Source organism: Mirounga angustirostris, unplaced genomic scaffold (assembly GCF_029215605.1).
Source record: "Mirounga angustirostris isolate CCGP_5_RB_7025 unplaced genomic scaffold, mMirAng1.0.hap1 SCAF_3, whole genome shotgun sequence".
In the NCBI taxonomy this organism is placed as follows: domain Eukaryota; kingdom Metazoa; phylum Chordata; class Mammalia; order Carnivora; family Phocidae; genus Mirounga; species Mirounga angustirostris.
In genome coordinates, this window is record NW_026991711.1 from 188,836,786 (window position 1) to 188,861,868 (window position 25,083).

At 44.3% G+C, this 25,083-nt stretch overlaps 1 protein-coding gene across 4 annotated transcripts in view; it reads left to right on the forward strand.

The window, feature by feature from the left end:
* The window catches only part of DGKD (diacylglycerol kinase delta), a 116,303-nt gene that overhangs the window by 31,734 nt on the left and 59,486 nt on the right, over nucleotides 1-25,083 (forward strand). The gene's annotated exons all lie outside the window — the stretch shown is intronic.

A 25,083-nucleotide genomic window follows, 5' to 3' on the forward strand; every position in this document is an offset into this window, starting at 1 on the left:
TTTTCACAATTTCTACTAAAATTGCATGCCTGATACAAACAACGAGTCAATGAAAGCGGCTGCTATCATGAATCAGTTAATGGTTGGGAACCTTTTGTAGCTGGAGAAGCAGGAGTAAATTCCCTCCACAGTGCAAAAGGCTCCATTTTTATTCCTCCTCCACATGGCCAGAGAACCGCACTGTAGAGAAATTGGGACCCGTGGGACAAGAGACTTCAAGGGAGATATTTGGGGAGAGGAGAGATTTTTTAGACAGGCTGGATGGAAGAGGTGGAACAAGCGAGACTTATGTAACTAGACAGGGGTCTGCTTGTCCTCCTAGTCTTTAAGAACAAAGCGAAGCTGAGATGAAGCTAAAGACATAAGGACTGCCTTTAGAATCTTCATAGGTGGTACGGTGGTGGTGGAAGCTTTCAGAAGATGGGGAGTAGAGCTGACAGTGTCCTCTGCCTTCTCACCTTCAAGTGGGGCCACCCCTCACAAGGCCAAAAACAAAGTGGCATGAAGAAGAAAAGGGGATTTGCCAACTTTAGATCCCAGCCTCTGTAATAATGTGAAATTGTATGTTTTTGATGATTGAACATGTTAATACTAATCAGTGAAAACTTAAAGACTTTCAGAGACGTCATTGCCCATTTGCCCTTAGAACTTACGTCAACAGGACTTCATGAAAGTTCTTTTTTTCTGTCCTTTTACAAACACCACATGTTAGCATTTTAGAATATCTTTGCCACTTGGATAGTTTAAAAATGGTAATTTGTTTTGATTTGTTTCTTTGACTATCAAAGTGACGTTGAACATTGGCCATTGAATTTTTCTTTTGATGATTTCTTCCTGTGCTTTCAGATAGTTAGCACTGTATTTTTAGGGTTCAAAATTACCTCACTCATTCACTTTCTGTCTAAATCTGCCTTCATTGGTTGTGATAGTTTTAGTGCTTTGTCTTTGTCTTTTTTTTTTTTTTTTTTAACTAGATTTCATACACTAATAGTGGGGCTCATGTTACCAGGTAAAAATACTATTCATTTTTCCTTTATGCTTCTTCCCATTTTCTAACATGTTTTAAGATTATTTTTAGCATTATGATCACAAAATTACAGATTTGTGCTGAAGGTATATTTTTACTACCATAACTTTCCAGAGGGGTTTGTCAAAGCAGAATTTCTATTTTACTGGAAGTTTATCTATTTCAAATAAGTTTTTAGATTGAAAAATGACTTACATACCAAAAAATACACAAATGTGCAAGCTTGATGTGTAATGGCCACTCAGATCAAGTGATAGAACATCTCCAAGCCCAGAGAGGCTCCCTTCATGATCTGTTAACCTCCCCTCTCCAAATGTAACCACTATCCTGACCTCCAACACTGTAGATTTTTAGTTTTGACGGTTTTAGATATTTGATATAAATGGCATCATAATGTATATTATTTTGTGTTTTTGCGATCTATGCATTTCCTAATATCATGGCACTTGGGGGATTTTTCTAGTTGTATTGTTATTGATTTCTAGTTTCATTCTACTATAATCAGAAAATATGCTTTATGATTTTAATCCTTTGGAATTGTTGAGACTTTTTATGACCCACCAGTTTTCATAAATGTTCCATGTGCATTTGAACATAACTTTGATTCAGTAGTTCCTGTATGCATTTGATGAGGACAAAGGTTTAGTTATTTTTCTCAAATATTTTATAACCTACTGATTTGTTTTTGTTTGTCCTATTAGTTATTAAGATTTATTAAAATCTCCTACTGTGATTGTGGACTTCCCTGTTTTTTGTTTTCATTCTATTAGTTTTGCTTTATATATTTAGAGGGTTATTTTTAAGTGCATATAGATTTGGGCTTATTTTACATTCTTACTAGATCGAATTTTTTATGAAATAACCTTCTATTCTCTTCATATTTTTTTGCCTTAAAGTTTATTTTGAGTTACTATAGCTGCAATATCTTTATTTTGGTTGGTAATTTTTTTTTTTTTTAAAGATTTTATTTATTATTTGACAGAGAGAGAATGAGAGAGAGAGAGCATGAGAGGGGGGAGGGTCAGAGGGAGAAGCAGGCTCCCCGCCGAGCAGGGAGCCCGATGCGGGACTCGATCCCGGGACTCCAGGATCATGACCTGAGCCGAAGGCAGTCGCTTAACCAACTGAGCCACCCAGGCACCCCTTGGTTGGTAATTGTTTTGTAAGTAATTATATATAATTTTCTGTCCTTTTGCTTTCAGAGTTTTTGTTTATATTTAAGGTATATTTTTTATAAGCAGCAGGTGATTGTGTAGTTTTTAAAATTGACCACTGTATTATTTAATTTTAAAATTGACCAGTGTTTTTGATGGAATTGGATTATGTTTATACTTAGATACGCTTGTACTTGGGTATAAATCTAACATATTATTACTTATTTTTGTCTTTTTATATTTTTTTCACACATTTTTTCCTTTCTTAAATGGATTAATTATTTGATTTTCCCTTCTCTTGTGGCTTGTTTCATATAAATAATTTTAGTGGATATTCTACAGATTACAAAATGTATCCTTGCCTTACTAAATTGTAATACAGTTAGTACTTTTAGTGCTTCCCTGGTAATGCAAGGATCTTAGAGCCTTTATACTCTCTATACTCTTCATTGCTACTGAAATTATAATTGAAATTACAATTAATTTGTGGTACTTAAAAACAAACCTCTATACTTTCTTCTTGCCTTTCTGATTGTTGTTTATTTAATTTTACAAATATTTGAACCTCATAGGACATTAGTATACAGTCCATAGTCATTTAGCTTTATAATGGATATTTGCCTTTTCTGTTGCTCTTCATTTCTTTCTGTATTTCTGTGTTCCATTTGGGGTAATACTCCTTCTGTCTGGAAAAACTCCATTCAATATTTCTTTAGTAGGGGTTTCTATTTTTGTTTGAAAATATCTTTATTTCAGCTTTTTGAAGACTTTTTTGCTTGTTATACAATTCTAGCTTGGCACTAATTTTCTTTCAGCAATCTAAAAATGTTATTGTAGGGACACCTGGTTGGCTCAGTCAGTAGAGCACGTGACTCTTGATCTTGGGGCTGTGAGTTCAAGCCCCACATTGGACAGAGAGCTTACATTGGAAAAAAAAAAGTTATTGTATTTTAGCTTCCATTATTTCTCTTAGAAGTAATTTATCAGTCTTATTGTTGCTGCTTGGATGGAAATATACCTTTCTTCCTACTTCCTACTACTTTTAAGATTTTTATTATGTTTTATTATGATTTTTTCTGGCATGTTTCTTTGTATTTATCTTCCTTAGCATTCCTAACACTTCTGAAATCTATGGATTTATATTCCTTCTCTTGTCAGTTTGGGCAAAGCCTTTTTTATTATTCAAGTATTGCTTCTACCCATGAATTTTTCCTCTTATTTTGGGGCTTGTATGTTAGGTCTTTTCACTGTCTTCCATTTGTTTCTTATATTCTTAAAAAAATTTTTTTTCTGGGGTGCCTGGGTGGCTCAGTCGTTAAGTGTCTGCCTTCAGCTCAGGTCATGATCCCAGGGTCCTGGGATTGAGCCCCACATCGGGCTCCCTGCTCGGCGGGAAGCCTGCTTCTCCCTCTCCCACTCCCCCTGCTTGTGTTCCCTGTCTCGCTGTGTCTCTCTCTGTCAAATAAATAAAATCTTAAAAAAAAATTTTTTTTTTCTATTCTTTTCACTCTGGATGCTTTATTATCATTATTATCTTCTGATGTTCTTCAGGTCTTTCTTGCCTGTTATTAAGTCTTTCTATTGAGTTTTCACTTTCAGTTATTTTATCTTTCATCTTGAGAATTTTCATTTGATTTTTTAAAAAAGGTTTCTAGTTACCTGCCAGAGTCCCTATAGTAAGCATATTTATTTTAAAGTCTTTGAAAACTTCAAATATCTGGTTCTTTTTTTAAAAATTTTTTTTTTTTTTTAAGATTTTATTTATTTGCAAGAGAGAGAATGAGAGACAGAGAGCATGAGAGGGAGGAGGGTCAGAGGGAGAAGCAGACTCCCTGCTGAGCAGGGAGCCCGATGCGGGACTCGATCCCGGGACTCCAGGATCATGACCTGAGCCGAAGGCAGTTGCTTAACCAACTGAGCCACCCAGGCGCCCCAAATATCTGGTTCTTAATACCTGGTTCTTTTATGGGTCTTTTTCTATGATCTGGCTTTTCTCTTGGCTTTTGTTCCTTTAGTCTTTTTTCCTGGTATGTCTGTTAATTTTGTTCTACAGGCATTGTTGGAAAAATTGTCAAGATAACTTTATGCTCAGATGATGTCTTCCCTTACCATTTACTTTTACTTCTGGTAGGTAGGCAAAGTAGCAGCAGATTGTCTTAAATCTAGTTTGTGATAGAGCTAATTTGAATGTGGGCTTTACTTTTTCAATTGGCTGGTCTCTTTTCATTTCCTCGTTTTTTTTTTTTTTTTTTTTAAATCCAATAGTTAATATATAATGTATTATTAGGTTCAGGGTAGAGTTTAGTGATTTGTCAGTTGCATGTAACACCCAGTGGTCATAACATCAAGTGCCCTCTTTAATGCCCATCAGCCAGTTACCCCATCCCTCTGCCCACCTCCCCTCCAGCAACCCTCAGTTTGTTCCCTGTAATTAAGAGTCTTTTATGGTTTGCCTCTCTCTCTGTTTTTATCTTATTTTATTTTTCCTTCCCTTCCCCATGTTAATCTGTTTTGTTTCTTAAATTCCACATGTGAGTAAAATCATATGGTATTTGTCTTTCTCTCACTGACTTATTTCGCTTAGCATAATACACTCTGGTATCCACGTCGTTGCAAATGGCAAGATTTCATTCTTTTTGATTGCTGTCACTCCTTCTGCTTTCATGGGATACTCCTTTAGGACTCTCAGCTGTAAATTGAGGTATTAATCTCTGTTGGGCTCTGCATTTGTGTTTTTCTCACCAGTCCTATGGTATTGCCAGAAGCTCTGTTCAGCCTCTCAGCCTCTTCCACTTAATGGATGAATTTGCAATTGTTGCTAGTTTAATTTTTCTCTATCATGTCACTCAACGATACTTATAGGTATCTGACATTAAGATCACTCTTTATAAAATGTGAGAAATGTTAGATACCATTTACTCAAAGGATAATGTATTTACCAAAGGGAATAAAGTTTGGTCTTTGTCACAGTTTATGAAATTTGTTGTTTAGGTCTTCTTATGATCCTATTTTTAATTTTGTTGACCTTCCTGAGACTGATGAGGAATTACTCTCTTTCAGAATAATTATATTTGTTATTTTATTCTTAATATTTGTAACACTTTTCATCTTCACCATTTTTGAAGCTCTTTTATTTTTATTTTTTTTTTAAAGATTTAATTTATTTATTTGAGGGAGAGAGTGAGCGAGCAAGAGAGAGAGAGCACAAGCAGGGGGAGTGGCAGAGGGAGAAGCAGACTCCCCCCGAGCAGGGAGACGAATGCGGGACTCTATCCCAGGACCCTGGGATCATGACCTGAGCCGAAGGCAGACGCTTAACTGACTGAGCCACCCATGCGCCCAAACACATAAATGTTAATACCCTCGTTACTGAATAATTATTTGTCAGTAGGGTAACATCTTTTTTACACTGAACAGCTTTTACCACTAACTGTACTCTGTCTGAAACTAATATTGCTATATTTCTTTGTTCAGAATTTAACTGATAATGCATACTCTGTCTTCTACCCTCACTTTTATCTTCAGTTTTTCCTTGCTAATTTAGATTTAATTCTTGTAAGCAACATATTGTTAGAAGTTGTTTTTCCTCAGTCTGGAGCTGTTTGTAATAGTGAACTTGAGACATTTTCTGCTTGTCAGGATTTTTGCACATCGGACTCCTGTGTTTAGTGGCTGACTGTGTTGTGCTTTCTTGATTGAATGCTTCCTTGGTATCTCTCTTCTGTTTTGCATTTTTGTGAGTGTTATATGAACCATTTACATTTATATTTGTTAGTGATTTGAATTTTTTTTAATTCTTTTTTTTTTTTAAAGATTTTATTTATTTATTTGACAGAGAGACACAGCAAGAGAGGGAACACAAGCAGGGGGAGCGGGAGAGGGAGAAGCAGGCTTCCCGCGGAGCAGGGAGCCCGATGCAGGGCTCGATCCCAGGACCCTGGGATCATGACCTGAGCCGAAGGCAGACGCTTAACAGCTGAGCCACCTAGGTGCCCCAGTGATTTGAATTTAAAAATTCCTTTAAAAAATACATTTAAAATTCACAAATTTTCTTATGCTGTATCTGCTTACAGCCAGCCCATGTGGTGATGTCCTTTTTCAGTGAAGCTGTGTACCTGACGGGGTGTTTAGCCACATAGAACATGCTGTTCGGTGCTTTTGCTTCGACCCGCCATTGTTTGTATTACACTAATGAAAATGAGAAAGCTCTGAAGAACAAAGAAGAAAAGTGGTGTAGAATGCTCTGCTTCCCACAAAGGAAACGAAATATGGTGTTTTTTATTAGGTAACTCTAGCAGCATGGTGTTTCCCAGTGTTGGTGTTGGAGGGGAGGCCCCTGAAGCCAGCCTTGCTGTTGTTACCATCTTTGTAGATACCTGTAAATTTCTTTTTTGTTCTTTGTTCTTTTTTTTTTAAGCAGGCTCCATGCCCAGTGTGGAGCCCAACATGGGGCTTGAACTCATGACCCTGAAATCAAGACCTGAGTTGAGATCAAGAGTCGGGTGCTTAAGCGACTGAGTCATCCAGTGCCCCTGTACATTTCTGCTTGAAATCTCATGGGACTGTTTTTCTCTTATGTGATAATTGGATTTTGCTTACTAGTTTGTCTGGTATATAGTGAATCTTCTGTCTTCCAGACTTGGTCTTGGTTTTCCAACTTCGAAAAAGGTCTTTTTTTCCTTGCATTTTCTGTATAATGCTGGTTTGTGTGCTTTGGTTTGTTCTTTGGGAACTTTGTTGTTTATTCATTTATTGATTGAGCATGTGCCTCTTGAGGGCTTGCTCAGGGCCAAGCACCATGCTCAGTGGTCAACTGTCATTGGTGAGCAGAAATGGAGAGGGGCTCTTCATCAAGCTGGTATTCTTCTGGGGGCTCAGCGAAGGGGAGAGGTTGCAGGGAAGGAAGGCTATGTGGGGCGTCATAAGGAGGACCCCCACTGGTATTGGGGTAGAGTCGGGAGGACTGCCCCTGAGGAAGTAAAGTCTTAACTGAGATGTGAAGACTGGTTAGTGGTAAGTCAACTAAAGGAAGTGTGTGCAAGTGTGTGAGTATGTCTGTATGTCTCATGCCTGTAGGCGTCCTAGAATGGGGCAAGTTGAGGGACCAGTATGTGCAAAGGCCTTGTGGTAGAAGATGCAGTGTAGACTGTGTGAAGAAGCAGAAGAAGGGCTGTGTGGCTGGCTGAGGCCAGAGGGAGAGAGAGACCATAGGAGGCCATGGGAAGGGCTTGGGACTTAGTCCTTCAACCCGTAATACCATGAATAGTTCCGTTTGGTGAAATTCCCAGATTTGCACTGAGAATGTTTTACTCTGGTTGCATTGTGGAGGGTGAGCTGGAGGAGGAAGGGGAAGGGTGGAGGATAGGGGGAGACCACAGCCCTCACCAAGAGAGGGTGGCTTCTGGTTCTGAGTGGAGAGGGGTGGAGGGTGGGCAGCAGACAGGTGGTGCATCAGCGCAGCCAGGGCAGAGGTGGATGAAGGTGTCAAGTTCCACCTGGCGCAGCGGCTGGTTACACGAGTTACAGAGTCGAGGGGCCAGGGAGTCGTAGGGGTAGGGTTCTGGATCTTCCATGTCTGTCAAGCTGTTCTGCATTATTTTAATTTGTTGGTTTTCTCAAATTCTATTTATGAAAGTTTTAACTTTGTTTCCTGTTGTGTTTACTTGTGATTTTTACCCCCATCCAGCATAGCTTTCATGTTCCTTTAGTTTGTTTTTATCCTGGCTAATTCTTGTTTGATAGAGTGGTATTTTTTTTTTTTTTAAGATTTTATTTATTTATTCGACAGAGAGAGAGATAGCGAGAGCAGGAACACAAGCAGGGGGAGTGGGAGAGGGAGAAGCAGGCTTCCCGCCGAGCAGGGAGCCCGATGTGGGACTCGATCCCAGGACCCTGGGATCATGACCTGAGCTGAAGGCAGACGCTTAATGACTGAGCCACCCAGGCGCCCATGATAGAGCGGTATTTTAAAAATACTTTCTGTTTAACGTAGTTGTTTTCTGCTTCAGGGAAAGATTTTCTATACTCTTTTGGGTTTCCAGATGTTTTCATTGACTTGGATTTTCCCCCCTGCCCGAGCTCTTCGTCTTTGAGCTCTCCGAAGTGGTTTTCATTGTCTTCCAGTCCTGCACGGACTTCTTTTATGGCCTTCCCATGGCAGCTGGGAGCTCTAGAGCGTGCCAGGCATTGAGGGCTGTCAGAGTGCAGGGCTTTTACTGACTTATTTCTCCAAGTCAGTGTTTTCATCATTTTCAGTTTTTGTCCTATTTTAATAGAGATGTGATGAAATGTCATCATCTCCTTTAATGTTATTCAGAGTTTCAAAATGCAGCAGGAACAAGTCGAAGCAGTGAGGCACAGCAGAGCTGTGTTCTCACGCTGCCACCCAGCCCGTCCCTCAGAGTCCCTCCTCTGAGTCCATTTGGTTTTCTTTGTTCCCATGCTGTAGTGTGTGCTGTGGGAGAGCAAGGGGTTTTGTTTGTTCTGCTCACCGCTTCGCCCAGGAGCCAGCACCCAGTATTTGTCGAGGAGTGACTTGATGGCTGCTCGTCCCAGGAGGGCTTGGGCCCCGTCCCCTCGCTCCTGTCCCTCAGCAGAGCGCTTCCAGCGGGCCGCACTCTGGGTCACCGTGCAGGTCTCCCCTCATGCAGCCTGCGCTCCTGTGAACGCCGCGGGCCGAGCAGTCCCAGAAGCGCAGGGCTGCGGTGGGGGCCAGGCGTCAGGGAAGAGAGGCTCGGAGGCCTGAGGCTGCAAGGGAGCCGTGGCCGGCACGGTGCCCCGGGGTGGAAGTGGTTCCTGCCACAGGAACGTAGAGCGTAGAGCGTGCAAGGGTGGTGAGATGGGCCGAGGTCAGAGGTGAAGTGCTTTTCGGGCTGTGTGGAGTTGGGGCTTTTTTGCCATGGGTACGGGGAAGCCATTCTGATTTTGGAAGCCCTTTTTGTTACAAGTCTGGCTGCTACCGAAGACTCGATCTTCCAGGAGCAGGTGGCCAGAATGGGTGTGAGGAGGCTGGGCGGTTGACCTTCTCTTGTGGCCAGGTGGGAGGTGTGGAAGCCTCGGTGGAGCCACATTGGCGACAAGGGGCTGGATGGAGAGCATGGCTGCAGGCGCTTTGGTTAAACACTTCTCGTTACCAGTGGTGTTCCTTGTCTTACATGACTTGGGAGTTCAGTAGGGTGCTGAAGAAAAAAGGGGTTTTGAGCAGTTAATGATTACTGCTTCCCAGAAGGCAGCTCTGCACAAGGCCCCACGGTCACCTCAGGTGCGCAGGGCCAGACTCGGGTGGCTGTGGACACCCTCCCTTTACCAGGGGTGCATCACTGACCCCTCTAGTTCTAGAAATTTCACCTGAGAGACTGACTTCAGGGTCGCTGGTGTTGGAGGCACTGTCCCTTTTGAGGGAGGCAGAATCAGCTGAATTGAATTTAGTGAAGATTTTCTAAACTAAGGACAAAGGGACTTGTCATTGGAGGGGGACACAGGTGCTGCGGATGGACAGCAGGAAGCAGGACGAGGGCCGGCTGCAGGCAGGTGTGGGCTGAGTACTGGCCCGTGTCCCTCGGATGGCAGGGAGCCCGGAGCCCGCGGGGATTGCGAGGCGTTTGCGCCCACGTTGGCTGACGGTACCTCTCTGGAAGTTTCACTGCCTGGAGCCCTTCACCCCTGTCAGCGATGTCACCTGCTGTCACTGTGTCATGTGCTCGTGGTCCTCGGGCTTTGCCTGAGCCCCCTTCCTCCGTCTCCTCCGTCTGTGGTGCTGGCGCAGGGCGGGACCTTGGCCCTGGGATCAGCAGCTGGCTCTGGTTTTGTTGAGGCACGCATCCAGTTCCCCGGGCTGGTGGGTGGGTGCCCATGACACCCTCCCTCTATTGGGGCTCTGGGACGGAGGCTGCTCTCAGCAGGGATCCAGAAAGCCAGTGCCGTGGGGGAGCAGGGGCCCGAGGGAAGGACGGTGCTTTATGAGTTATGCCACTTGCGTGTTAGGGACTCATGCCATATCATGTTCAGTTACTTTTCCTTCATTTATGAGGAAAACTATGTGTTATGTGGTATTTCCATGCTTTGGTTTTCCCAGAGGAAGCAGGACCTCTGTCCTTGAATGTCCAGGATCTGCATTTCCTCAAATGTAAGGACCTAGACAGTAGGACTAGGTTATGTTCCTTTCTTTATTGTTTTTTCTTTTTTTTTTTTTTTAAGATTTTATTTATTATTTGACAGAGAGAAACACGGTGAGAGAGGGAACACAAGCAGGGGCAGCGGGAGAGGGAGAAGCAGGCTCCCCGCTGAGCAGGGAGCCCGACGCAGGGCTTGATCCCAGGACCCCGGGATCATGCCCTGTGCCGAAGGCAGATGCTTAACCGACTGAGCCGCCCAGGCACCCCCTTTATTGTTGATCGTACCCACCATGGGCCCTCGTGCTGTGCCATGCTCAGGGGCAGGGACTGGGAGGCCTGGCCATGAATCCCAGCTCAGCCTCTCGCTAGCTGAATGGCCCTGGGCAAGTCGCTGAAGCACTCTGAGCCTCAGTTTCCTTATCTGAGAAATGGGGGATAGTAATAGTACCTACTGTGGGGTCATTGGGAGGATTAAATGAGTTAATGCAATGTAGGCATGATGTAAGTGTTTGCTGCTATTAACAGTATGATTATAGGCACTCACTGCCTATCCAATGGGGGAATTGAAAGCAGTGAAACAAATTAATTTATGATGCCATTTGGTACTTAATTAGACAGTTTTCTTTTAGTTTGGTTTACTTATATTTCTTAGGTGAAATGTTTCATACATTCTGTGTTTGCTAAATAATAACTTCTAATTAAATCACTGTGGATTATTCTAGACTTCACTGGCCCTAAAGCAGTCTGTTTTACCCTTATTCCTGGGGTCCTGGCAGCAACTGCACTTGAGTTGGACCTTGAAGAGCAAAGATAAGTTTGGAATATATCTGAAATATAAAACCATTAAAAAGAGTCACATTCTGCCCATTTCTAAAAGTGGTATAAATCATTGAGTGCCATACGGTCTCACCTCATACTGTCCAGGGGACCTGGCGCTCCCCAGCTGTCCCAGCTTCTCGCCCCGCCATGGACCTGCTCTTTGTAGGGAACAAAGTCCCGGTGCACAGGTCACCCTGGTCTTGGTAGGACACCTCAGTCTGAAGGCCCTCTCCCCAAGTTCCCTCCATAGACCCTGCCCATTCCTCAAAGGTCAGGTGAAAACTCTCCCTTCTGTTGGGTCTTCCTGTTCGTGCCGTGGTCAGAAGGGAACACGCTGCTGTATTCTCCCTCAGGGCAGTGGTTCCCAAACTTGGCTGTGCCCGGGCACCCTTGGGGGGGGGGTTTCCTGGCACCATCCCCAGAGATTCTGATGCTGACTTGTAAATGGGTGATTTTTTAGAGCTTTCCATGATTTTGAGGTGTAGCCACGTTTGGGACCCACACTCGTGATGCCAGATGAGAACAGGCTGCTTAGTCATCTGTGCACTCTTGGTCACACCTTCTTAGGTCTTGACTTGAGGCCAGGGGTTCCCTTTGAAGCTGTTGTCCCCAGTGCAGAATACACACGGGCTGTGCCAGCGAGCGTGAGCCAGGATGTAGGTTTCGTTGCTTCTTCTGTTCAGAGAGGATATTGAATTGTCGTCTTTGTGAGGTCCTATGTAACAAACGTCCATCATTGTGGATGATCCTGTGGGCCGGGCCCCTTCTTGCTGCCGTTACCCTCTTACAAATGCCTTGAGTACTGGGCCGAGGAGCATCCTGGGAGCTGTGTGTCTCTGGATTCTGGTGAGCAGCTTTGGGTCGGGCCGGCTCCTTTGCTGTTTGTGTGTGTGTGTTTCCAGCAAGTTTGATGGCTGGAAAACTTCTTGTTTACCCCTGGAGAATACAGGAATAATTCGGCAGCAGCACGGCCTTACCTTGGCAGTCTGATTTCTGAAACTGAACAGGAACCAATCGGAAAAGATGCATGTTTTGGAAAGACTTGTTTTTCCTTCTTTCAGCCACCCATTGTGGTGGCACACTCTCTCTGTTGGGCGCCTGAGGGCAGATGGAGGTGGACAGACACGTTCCCTGTGCTCAGGGACTTCCCAGAAGCTGTTAGACATGAAAAGAGGTAATTATCGTGCCCTGTGACAAGTGCAGCAGAAGTAGGTGCAGAACACAGTGGGAGCACGGAGATGGAAGCGGCCGTGTGGGCCTGGGGGCTGCTCGTGGCCACTGAGAAGGGGCACGTGGGCTCTGGGGCGGAGTCCAGGAGTGTCCCAGGACCGGAATCGTGTGCAGGGCAGCTTATCCATTTATTTTGTAGAGTGTGTACATCATAATAATGCTTTTAGAGGGGATTTCAAGGGAGGGGGGAGAAAAGGTCACAGGAGCTCAGCAGTTGCTTTCTTTCTTCGGGTCCCCTTCAGTCCTATGTCAGAGGCATACTGTACATTTCACATGTTATACACACAGCAGTGTGTGTATAATTTTATATTTTCGTCATAAACACTTCCACATCATGAGTCTACAACGATCATTTTTATAGGTGGAGATATTTTGTTAGGGGTGGCAGAGTTGATCAGTTAACCTTTATTTCCTCGCTCCTACAGCATTAGGGACTTAGAATGCTCTCAGTTTTTCCTGTTGATGATACTGCTAGAGTGAGCATCTCAGACCACAGTGGGGGAGGTCTGGGAAGATCGGTGTGGTCTCCCCTGCAGAGCAGCCCCTGTGCTGAGCCCCTGCCCAAGAGAGGGTGCCCTTCTCCTGCAGCCTGCACTTTGTCTTGTGTCCTTTTTCACCTCTCTTGCCTGCCCTCAAGGTTGAGAAAATGAAACTTTCTTCTGCTGACTTTGATTCGGGTTTGGTTCTGGTTTACAGCTTCATCAGCTTCTGTTTACCTGATTTTGAATGGATCATAACTGGAACTGTAATGTATCCTAAGTCCCCAGAATCTCAGGCAAGGATGTCACGTACCTGTGATGAAGGAGGGGAGGCCAGGCTGGGTTTGATGATGAGGAAGCAGGCTGATGGGGGGCCTGGGCGGAGGTGACCGAGCTGGCTGAGGAAGAAAGGAGAGCAGAGGGGTGGGCTGGAGAAGGGCAATGGAGGAGTCTACACATGCTGGTGTGAGGGCCGACGGGGGTTGGAGGGAATGGAAGGAGCAGAGGCAGAGGGCAGAAAGCCAGAAGCGAGTGCCCGTTGGCATCATATAAGAACAGAATAAAGGGAAGGAGAGGCCCTATTAGATACATTTAAATTTATTTGTAAATTTCAGGAAGATGGATTGGCCAGATCGGGGGAATTGACAATAAAGAGTGTTTTCAGGATAAACTGCATCCATGGCACAAAAAGATGTGTCCATATTTCAGTATAATTTCCTATAAATTGAATGAGAATTTTATTCTCCTGTGGAATATACATGTTTAGGGGGCTGCTTCTGCGGAATGCCATATTGAAATCTCACACAACTTCCCCAAAGTAGGATGTGGCACCTCTGCTTAGTCGTGTGTCCACCATGTGGCTTACTAGGGTAGGGATCGATCCAGCAGGCTTTGCTCCTAGCATCACCCTAATGATTGCCCTGAAATGACTGTGTCAGAATAACCATGCCATACAAAGCAAGGAGTGATTTGTCGTGTCTGTATTTATAACTTCCTTTTCCCCAAGGAATATTGTTGAAATATTTAATGGTATCCAGAGGTTTTACAACATCTGTTATAAAGATGGTCTTTGTTAGCTGTGTGACTCTGTTTCCTCATCTGTGAAATGGGGATGGCATCTCCTAGGTCACCGGGTTGGCAGAAAAGTGCCCTCTGAAGGTTTCCTGGTTTTTATCTGCACCATCACTCATCAGTGATAGTGGGATTGTAATAGAGTTCAACTTGCCACACTTAGCAGTTATTACAATTTACAGGAATTTCAAAGAATTTCAGATGAGGTCCAGAGAGTGTAGAAAAATAGCATCTGCAGCTGAAGAGTAGATATCGGGAGACTTACTCTCCTTAGAGCTATCAGATAATAATTACTAAAAACAGGAGAAAAACTTTGGTTTTCCTTTACCTTTTACTTCTCCTGTTTTTAGTAGTTATTGCCCGATAACTCTAAATTAAAAAGAAGCTATGTAATGAATTTAAGTAATATTTTTAGTTGTTTTAAATCTTACCTGTTTGGCATTCATGTTTGTTGAATGAATGAAAGTTCCTTAGTAGAATTACATGGGGTGGAACCCTGGACCTGACTTGCTCAGCTGTTTCCAGCAGACGTCAGCCTGTGGGGTAGCCAGGGCTGCTCCTTTGGTGAGGAACTGTGACCTTTACCCAGATTTCAACGTCAGTTTTCCTTCTCAGCTTGTTTGGAGCTCAGATATTTCCTGGGCAAAACCCCTGCGCCAGTCACTTTGGCTTAGAGAGAGGAAACGCTATATATATAATTGGCAGATTTCCTTCATGGAAACTCTTCCTGATTTCTGTGACCGCAGGCCTGGAGCGGGGGTGGGGAAAGTCGTACTCGTGGGCTGAGGGTGTCCCACGAGGCCTCTGAAGCTAGAGGACCTGCCAGACGGGAAGCCCCACGTATTTAGGGACAGCAGCTCCTGCCGCCTGGGCTCACTGCCACGAGCAAGCCCCCTGGGGTTGCTGCTCAGGCGCCGGGCTGCAGGAGAACTGACCTCACATCCTGGCCGTGCCAGCCGTCAGCTGCAGGACCTCCACTTCTTAACACCTGTCGCTTCATCCTTCCATTGGCAGAGTCGGGGCCGCACTACCCCCCCCGTGGTGGTGGGGCCAGGCACCCAGCACATAGTAGGTGCTTAGTGAATTAAAGGCTGTGGCTGTTAAAACACCTTTTGGCCAGGGAGCAGGACCAGGAGAGCCGCGGCAGGAGGAAGTGAATCCAGCGAATTCCCTGCTTCATAATCCACTCTGTGTTCTCAGTTTCAAGAAGCAGCAAGAAGCAGGCGTTGAGCCAAATTGGTAGTGTGTGTTTGCTAAGTGTGGGCTTGTGCTGAAGGCAGCACCTGCCTCTGGGTCCTAAGAGCCAGGTACTCCACCCGAGGGCTTAGGATTCGGTTCTTAACAGTTGTTCCAAGGAGGCAGAGGGGAGGGGACACTGGCTGCTTCTGGCAGCCTTCTGGTGAGTGCTGGGGCCAGTGGTGGGGGTCTGTTAGGACTGGGGGTGGGGGAGGACTCTGTCACTTGTCTGCGCTGTGTGGTGTGACCAAGGAGGGGTTGCACTTGTGAAATCTAGGCTGTTTTCACAGTGCGCGCACCCACACACGCGTGTGTGGGGTGAATTGTTAACACTTCTAATTGTTTTTATTTACAAATGATGGAGGAAACAAAAACCAAACGGACAGTTGAGAGACTGTAGTTTGACTCCAGTACTTTTGTAAAGAGTTCTTTGGGAAAAAGAAATGTGGAGAAGGTATGTGGATGTGATTGAGTTTTTTCTTTGGGTGTCTAGGAAATTAGTAGCTTTAGTCCTCCTTTACCCGGTGTTCTTTGGTACGTGTGCCGGGGATATGATTGCGCCAAGTCCTGTCTGGTTTTTTTCCTTGAAAGTTAGGAAAATGATACCATTCTGTAGGGTGTTATGTTTAAAAAAACCTTGCTTTCCTGTCCCAGAATAACCTGGTATTTCAGAGTAGGTAGAGTAGTGAGTAGGAGCTTTTTATTTCCTTGAAAAACTTACCAAGTTAAGATAATTCCCCGCTCTGTGGTGGGGAGGCTGCTGTTGATCGACTCAGGAGTCTCCCCCCTTCCACTGCCACAGCCGAAGCACCTGCTTTGAAATGTAACCTGTGATCTCCCCGCCCCCCCTTTAAGTCAGGAGGACTGTAGGAGCTGCTGCTGTACCAGTTCTGTACAGGATGTTTAGCTAACCCCCCAGACCTCAGCCTGGGGTTGAGGTGCTCGTGGAAGGCTGGGAACGCCGCCTGCACAGGGCCGCTCAGGCCCTACCCAGGCTGGCCTCTGTCCCTGCTGGACTGTTTGTTTTTTTTTTTTTTGAAGAAGGCTCAATGGCCAACGCAGGGGGCTGGCTCTCAAGACCCTGAGAGCTGCTCCAGTGACGGTATCTCTCCAGAATCGGTATCTTAATGACATTGGATTTTCCCGTGAATGTGATATAACTATGTATTTACTTAGCCCCCAGGCGCCTCCTGCTGAACTTGCATTAGAAAAGCTGGTCCGTGCCAGGTGCCCTCTCCAATGTTGCCTGATGTTCGCTGGCTGCGAAAGCCCAAAGATGGTGGAACAGAGTAATTGCACATTTGGAGAATAGTTAGGAGTGGGGTTGGTCCCCACCCCATCCTTGGTGGGGCCGGAGCGACCCTGACCTTGAGGCAGGAGCCCTGGCTTCTGTCCTGCCCCTGACACTGAAAACCAGGACCACTTCTGTGACTGGAAGGCAGGGGCCCAGGCGTAGCTGAGCCTCCAGGCCGCTGTCAGCTCTGGCTCTCTCTGTCTTCTGAGGAAGGAACGCTCGGTTTGCTTTATGCAAAAGTATCTAATCACACCAGGGGATAGAGTGGGTATTTGTTGTTCCCAAAGCCGTAAGTGCTGCTTTGTCCAGGACGCTGCCAGTTCACACACCCTTTTGTAGATAACACCATTAATTATTTTTAGCACCCCCTTTGACTTGCAGAAATTTCCTGGCTTGGGTGATAAAACTATATGGTCGCTCTAGTCATTCAGAGAAAAGTTCACCCTGTCCTTTAAAGAATACTGCAGTGTACCCAGATATGTTAACGTTATTTTTATAGCTTGGTTGAGTGGAATTGCTGTACAGTGAACTGTGCTGTTTGAAGTGTAGGGCTTGTTGAGTTGCCCCAGCCCCACCCCTGTTGAAACTCACCAGACAGGGTAGCGAACACTTCCATCCCCCCGAGAGTTTCCTCGTGATCTGTCCTTTCTCTGCACCCCTCTCCAGGCAAACGTGGATCTGCTTTCTGCTTTTAACATTATTTTGCTTTTTTAGAATTCTGTATAAATGGAATAATCAATGTAAATTGAGTTGAATAATAATTCAGTATAAATTGAAAGTATGTCCCCCTTTTTATGGCATCTTTGGCTCAATATAATGATTTTGAAATTTTCCACAGGGGTATATCAACAATTTGTTCTTTTCCCTCAATTTGTTGATCCATTTACCTGTTGGTGGGCATTTGAGCAGTTTCCAACTTCGAGCTATTGCAAACAAAGCTGCCGTGAACATTTGTATACAAGTCTTTGTGTGGACATATATTTTCATTTCCTTTGGTAAATACCTAGGAGAATTGCTGGGTCATATAGTAGATGTGTGCTTAACGTTTTAAGAAACTGCTCAGCTGTTCTCCAGCGTGCCTGGAATTTTGTATAGCCACCTGCAGTGCCGGGCGTTCCAGTGGCTCCGTATCCTCACGGGCACCTGCTGTAGTCCCATCTTTTATCTTACATGTCCTGATAGATACATGATGGTATCTCATTGTGGTTTTCATTTCCATTTCCCTGATGACAAATAATGTCAGCATCTTTTCATGTGCCAATTGGCCATTTGTTTATGTTTATTTTGTGAAGTGTATGGTAGAATCGTTTGTCCATTTTTGCATTGAATTGGTTGTCTTATTATTGAGTTGTACGATTTCTTTATATATTCTGGATATAAATCTTTGTGTGATGTATGTGTTATGAATATTTTTCCCAATCTGTGGCTTGCCTTTTTTGTGCATGGCATCTTTAGAAGAACAGAGTCATTTTTTTTGGTGAAATTGAATTCATCAGTTTTTTCCCTTATGGTTCATACTTCTTGTTTTTCAACCCAAGGAACCTTTTTCTGCCTCAGTATTGCAAAGGTTTTTTTTTTTTTTTTTTCTAGAAGTTAGGATTATGACTAATGTACAGTTAATTTTGTGTGTAATGTGAGGTAAGAGTTGATGTTCATTTTTTTCCTTATGGATGTTCAGTTTTTCCAGCAGCATTGTTGAAGGGACTTTTCTCATGAATCACCTTGACACCTTTACCACAAGTCAATTGACCATATGTTTGTGAATCTCTTTCCAGACTTTCTGTCCTGTTCCCTTGATCTATATGTCTAATCTTACCCCAAGACCACACTTTCTTGATTATTATAACTTCACAATAAGTGTTGAATTCAGGGCAAGTCCTCTAACTTTTTTTTTTTCTCTCAAGATTTTACTTATTTGTCAGAGAGAGCGAGCGAGCACACAAGCAGGGGGAGAGGCAGGGAGAGGGAGAAGCGGGCTCCCCGCTGAGCAGGGAGCCCGATGCGGGACTAGATCCCAGGGCACTGACACCACGACCTGAGCTGAAGGCAGAATCTCAATTGACTGAGCCACCCAGGCGTCCTGCAAATCCTCTAACTTTTGTTCTTATAATTGCTTTGGTTATTTCTAAGTCCTTTCCATTTTTGTGTAAATTTAAAAAATAGTCCATTTCTACAAAATAAGCTTGCTGGAATTTTTTTTTTTTTTTTTTTTTTTTAAGATTTTATTTTTAAGTAATTTCTACACCCAACGTGGGACTTGAACTCACAACGCCGACCGAGATCAGGTGTTCCAGCCTTCTGGAATCTTGATTCAAGTTGCATCAAATCTATAAATCAATTTGGGGAGAATCGGTATCTTAATGACATTGGATTTTCCCATGAATGTGATATAACTATTTACTTAGGTCTTTAATTTCTCTCAGAGTTTTATGGTTTTCAGGGTAGATATCTTTAATGTCTTTTCTTAGATTCGTTCCTATGTAGTTTATTTTTTATTCCTATTAAATAAATGAAATTTAAAAAATATGTTTCATTGCTGCAAAAAAATAAGAATATAATGGATTTTGTGACCTTGGAAGACAACTTATTAATTCTTGTAGTTGTTTTGTAGATTCCTCAGAAATTTCTATATAAACAGTCGTATCATCTGCAAATCGGGAAAGCTGTACTTCTTTCTTACCCAGATGCCTTATATTTCTTTTTCTTGTATCATTGCAAAAGCTAGGACTGCTGGTATAATGTTGAATAGAAGTAGTGAAAGCAGGAATATTTTCATTTGTTCTAATCTTAATAGGAAACAGTTCAGCTTTTTACTATTGAGTATGATGTTAGCTGTAGGCTTTTTGTAGGTACCCTTTATCAGTTTGAGGATTTTCTTATTTGCTGAGAATGTTTATTATGAATGGGTATTGAATGTTGTCAGATGCTTTTCTGCATCCACTGAAGTGATCATATGTTTGTTTTTCCCTTAATTTTGTTAAAGGGCAAATGAAACTGATTTTCAAGTGTTAAACCAACCTTGTATTCTTTTTTTTTCTTTAAAGATTTATTTATTTATTTATTTGACAGAGAGAGAGAGACACAGTGAAAGAGGGAACACAAGCAGGGGGAGTGGGAGACGGAGAAGCAGGTTTCCTGCCGAGCAGGGAGCCCGATATGGGGCTTGATCCCAAGACCCCAGGATCATGACCTGAGCCGAAGGCAGACGCTTAATGACTGAGCCACCCAGGCGTCCCAAATCAACCTTGTATTCTTGAGACAAACCTTATTTCCTCATATTATCCTTTTTATTTATTGTTAAATTCAACTTGCTGTTATTTTGTTAGGGATTTTTGCATCTATATCTATGAGAGATACTGATCTGTAATTTTCTCTTTCCTTTTACCTTTGTTGGGTTTTGATACTCAGGTTAAGCTGGCTTTATAAAACATATAAACTAGCATCATAACAGAAGGGGGGATATAATTGTTCCACCCTCTATTTTTTTTTTTTTTAATAAAATTTAGTGTTATTTCTTTCTTAAATTCTTGTTAGAATTTTCAACAGTGAACTTGGTGTGGAGTTTTCTTTTTGGGAAGATTTTTTATAATACCTTTTGACAGTTTTTATCATAAATTAAAACTTTTTGAACCCTTTTTTTTTTTTGAAGTAGGATCCACATCCAGCATGAAGCCCAATGCGGGGCTCAAACTCACAACCCTGAGATCGAGACCTGGGCTGAGATCAGGAGTCAGCTGCCCAGCTGACTGAGCCACCCAGGCACCCCCATAAGTTAAAATTTTTAATGGATATAGGCTATTTAGGTTTTCTCTTTCTTATGTCAACGTTAACATTATATGCATCCTTTCTTTCCCCCCTGATTTCTGTTTGTTGGAGGGAGGGGTGTAAGCTTTATGAGAAAAGGGATGTCCTGGGGTTTATTGACTCACTCTCTCTTCCAGCGCCCCAGAGCCATGCCAGGCACAAAGTAGGCATTCTGTAAATACCTGTTGGGTAACTGGCTTGTTGTTGCTGTGTGTCTGTCACTTGGCATCTCTGGGAAGCTTTCCTGTCTTCTCCATCCACATGGGACTGTGTCATGATGAAGGGAGGTGGCTCCCGAGTCACGCCAGCTGGCCTCAGCCAGCCCACATGCCATGCCCTCCCACGGTGGCTGTTTAAGTGTACCCGGTGATGCGTCCACAGCCCCGGTAGACAGACCCTCTGCGTCAGGACTTGCCAGGGGAAAAAAATATTTTCAACCCTTTTTCTGTTTCGGTTTTTTAAAATGTTAAATCCTGTGGTTGGAATGACTTCTTTTCAGTTTTGAAATATATTTGAAATACCAGAGGAATATAGGAAACTTGGTCAGAGGAAAGGGATAAATTGTTTAGAGTTAGGAAGGGGGGTTATACATGGGGCAAGATTATCCCAAAAGGCAGTTGACCTCGTGTGTGATTTACCTGCCTTCCTGGGAATGTGGTCTGAGATATCCTTTCCTGGATTGCTTTCAAATGACCGCTGTGGACCAAGTACATTAGTCACTCGGGGAATTAGAAAGGACAGTGTGATTTGGACTGGGCATCTCTGAGAGGACATGACTCTGTTCGGGTCCCTGGCATCTAGAGGGGTCTAGTGCCCCCTCCCTCCTTTTCATCTCAGTGGCTGGGTCTTTGACATGGTTGTCCAGTCATAGGCATGTGTGTGAGTCTGTGACCTCAGCTTCCGGCTGAACCTCAGCAGGGCCACTTGACAACTGTGAGTCGTGAAGAGCAAGGGCTCACTTACAGCGTCTTTGTCCCCTCCTCCTCCTCCTCCAGCTTTGCATCACGACCATCAGATGTGAAACCTTCATAGTGTTGGTAAAATGTCTGAAGCCGTTTTCCTCAGAGTTAGTCCTGGAGGGCAGGAGATGGCTGCCTTGCATGGTGGATTGCCCGGGAGGGGAGAGACATGAGGGACATGGGAAGAGGTGGACAGGACCCCCCGCCTCCAATTCTGCTCCTTCTGGCTTCGTGCTTTGTCAGGAGCAAGACTTGAGCACATGCTCACACATGTCGCCGTGTGGCCTCAGTGTGGGGCGTGGTCTTTTCCCAGACAGCCTGGCTCCTGGACTGAATCACAGGAAAGTGGGAGAACGTGGGACTCCTCAGTGTGCAGGGTAAACCACGTGGAAATGTTCCCCGTGAGGTGGGGACAGGGTGTTGAGGGGAGTTACGCTCAAGGATACATCACTGTGATATGTTCCATGGTCACAAGGGTTTTCACCCTAAATTGCTCAGTGAGTGACCCTTCATGTAAGTGGGGCGTGTTCAATTCTGTGAGAGTTCATTGAGCACGTACTACCTGCCAGGTGCTCGGGGGTTCCTCTGGGAACAGAATGGAGACCCTCCTCATGGAGCCAGAGACAGAGAGAAGGGACAAGGTGCAAATTCTGTCTTTTTTGGTAACACGTTACATTTAACCCCTCCACATCAAATTCTCTTTATGCTCTTCCTGAGATATATGTGAGCAATGGTTTATATATCTGAGATAGGAGCAAACTTCTACAGAGGATATTTTTAGGCTTTGTGAGCTACAGGGTCTCTCTGGCCGTAAGTAGCAGTCAGAGACAATATGTAAATAAACAGGGATGGCTGGGCTCCCATAAGTTTCTTTAAAGAACAGGTGGCAGGCTGTAGAGTTATGTCCTCAGATTTGATTTTCATTGTTATTATTTCAACCTTACTGTTAGTCTATTAAATCAAGCTCCCTTGGTGTTGCTGCCCATTTGAGTTGAGAGTTTTCAGTTCTAGTTAACAGAGAAATCAAGTTATTGACCTGGAAGAGAAAGAAGATTCCATTTCTGTGCCTCCGTCTGCGATGATGAGGGTGGTGTCTCAAGGTTAGATTTGGGATGTTGAACAGGAAACATAGGTAACGGTGGTTCAAATAAGGTAGAGGTTTGTTTCTCTCTCTCTCCTCGAAAAGACCAGGGGCCAGCAGTCTGGGGCTGGTGTGGAGGCCCGAGGTCGGCAGAGACCCAGCCTCCACTCTGATGGTCTCCTCGTGGGGCTAGATGCTGGCTGCAGGAGCCGCAGGGAGGAGGCTGGCCGGGGCTGGGGCCTCCTGCGCTCTTCTGTCTTTTCAAAGAGCTTTCCTGGGAGCTCCCCTGGTGCTGTCCCTGAGCTGCAGGGGCGCTGGGAAAATGTGCTGGTAGCCAGGCTGAGCAGGAGGCTACCCGAACAGCAGGGCCATTCTGGAAGGTAGAAGGGGAAGATGCTGATTGCATAGGCAGGTGGTGTTTTTTTTGTCCCAGATGTTGAGTTTGTAGGTTAAAAAAGAAAAGAAAAAGAAAAAGGCAGAGATGTATTTTAAAACACTTTTTACTGGGGCGCCTGGGTGGCTCAGTCGTTAAGCGTCTGCCTTCCTCTCAGGTCATGATCCCAGGGTCCTGGGATCGAGCCCCGCATCGGGCTCCCTGCTCGGCGGGAAGCCTGCTTCTCCCTCTCCCACTCCCCCCCCTTGTGTTCCCCGTCTCTCTCTGTCAAATAAATAAAGAAAATCTTAAAAAACAAACAAAAAAACCCACTTTTTACTTTAGACTATATGGAAAATACAGAAAACCAAAAGACAAAGAGAAAAACCGTGCAGTCTCACCACCTGAGATGTCAACTTCCAGTTTTCCTTGCTGTGTGTCCTGCTCTTTCAGTCTCTTGTTTTGTTTTATGCAGTAATGTGAAGTAAATATGCCCTTTCCGAAATTCTTTGTAAACCTTGTTTTCCCCCTAGTGTGGTGTTTGTCTCTTTTCTGGCCGCATCGACTGTTGTGTAGCTAGTCCCTGGTTTACTTAGGCACTGGAACTATTGGAGTGCAAACATCCTTGAGATAAGCTCTTCAGTCAAGGTGTGCACAAGACTTTGTCCTGAGGGCGGACACCTGGCAAGTCCGCAGATACACGTGTTCTTTGCTCTGGGAAGTCTTAACCGCCTGACCAGCTTGACCTTCAGTGATCAGAATAGTGCATGGGTGACCTTGGGCTGTAGAGGCTGCTTCTGTCTCTTCTCTTCCTACCTGATACTTGTTGACTGTAATGTTACTGTAGATGGATTTGGCTGTGTGCAGATTTGGCATCAAATAATCCCAGAGAAAAACACATGGATTGTGACAGCGTGGAAGCGGCCACATTTAAGACCGTCGAAGCGTTCCCATCACGCTCCCTCCATCTCCACATCCCTTCAAGACCCACTGTCAGGGTACTTTTCATTTAGATTCCATTGTCACCGGGACAACAGTGACCCTAGTGCTTGAGCTAACGACTTGCAGCCAGTTTGTCTCTCTGTGCGGTAGCCGTGAGGCAGATGCGGTCACAACCATTTCTGCGGCTCTGTTTCTCTCACAAGTGCACTGGCCCAGCCCCTGAATGGGGCCATCCCTAGCCAGGGCGTGGCCAGCCCAGGAGGAGCACAGCCCTGGCCTTGGGGCCTTTGGGCTCTGCCTGGGAACTGCTTATTGTATCTTAGATCTTTGTGCATTTTGCCAGTCTAACTCAGCCACAGACTCCCATCCATCAAGCTGCTTCACTTTTTTAAAAGGTAAAGTTCTGGGGTGCCTGGGTGGCTCAGTCGGATGCGTGTCCGACTCTTGATTTCATCTCAGGTCATGATCTTGGGATTGTGAGATCGAGCTCACATCTCGGGCTCTGGGATCAGCAGGGAGTCTGCTTGAGATTTTCTCTTTCCCTCTCCCTCTGCACCTCTGCCCCCCACTCTCTCTCTCAAATAATCTTTAATAAAATATAAACATATAAAATAAATAAGTAAATAAAATATATAAAATATAAATATAAAAAATAAAAGGTAAAGTTCTGTATTCACTGTAGTATTTCCTTACGTACTTTAAAAATGTGTACTTTTATTGCTGTTGTTTCAAACGCTTGGTTACAAAGTTGCAAGGGTTTTGAGTGTCTGCCCCAGCTCATCCTTTCCCATGAGACTGCTTATTTTCATTCTGAATGTGAAACTTTGCAGCAACTCAAAAACTGCATTATAGCAAAACACCTGTAATGTTTTATTCATGCTAAGATTGGTGTGTTACTCAGTTTTTTATACAAAGAACATGTAAAAAACACTCAAAAGTCTTATCTCTGAGATCCTAGACAGAGACACTATTATAGAGACCTGTGGTTCTCAAACATGGGAGAGAACGGGGACGGGGATGGGAAGGTGGGATTTGCCACTTGGACAGAGGACATTTGGCAGTTGGAGACACTTTGGGTTGATATGTGGGGGCTGGAGTGGGTGGGGTCCATGCTTTGTGTCCAGGAATGCCGCTCAACATCCTATCGTGTTGTAGGGGACAGCAAGGAATTACTTGGCTGAAAATGTCAGTAGTGCCGAGGTTGAAAAACTCTGATATAGGCAAATAGTTTTGTAGGTGTTTTCCTATGAATACCAGTAAATAGTATAACAGTGGGACCATTTATACGTACTAATTTGTAACCTGCTTTTAAAATGTGTTATATTATGGGGGCACCTGGGTGGCTTAGTCAGTTGAGCGCCTGACTCTTGATCTCAGCTCAGGTCATGATCTCAGGGTTGTGAGTTCAAAACCTGTGTTGGGCTCCACGTTGGGTATGGAGCCTACATAAAAAAAAAAAAAAATGAACATAAAATAATGCATTATATCATGAACATCTGT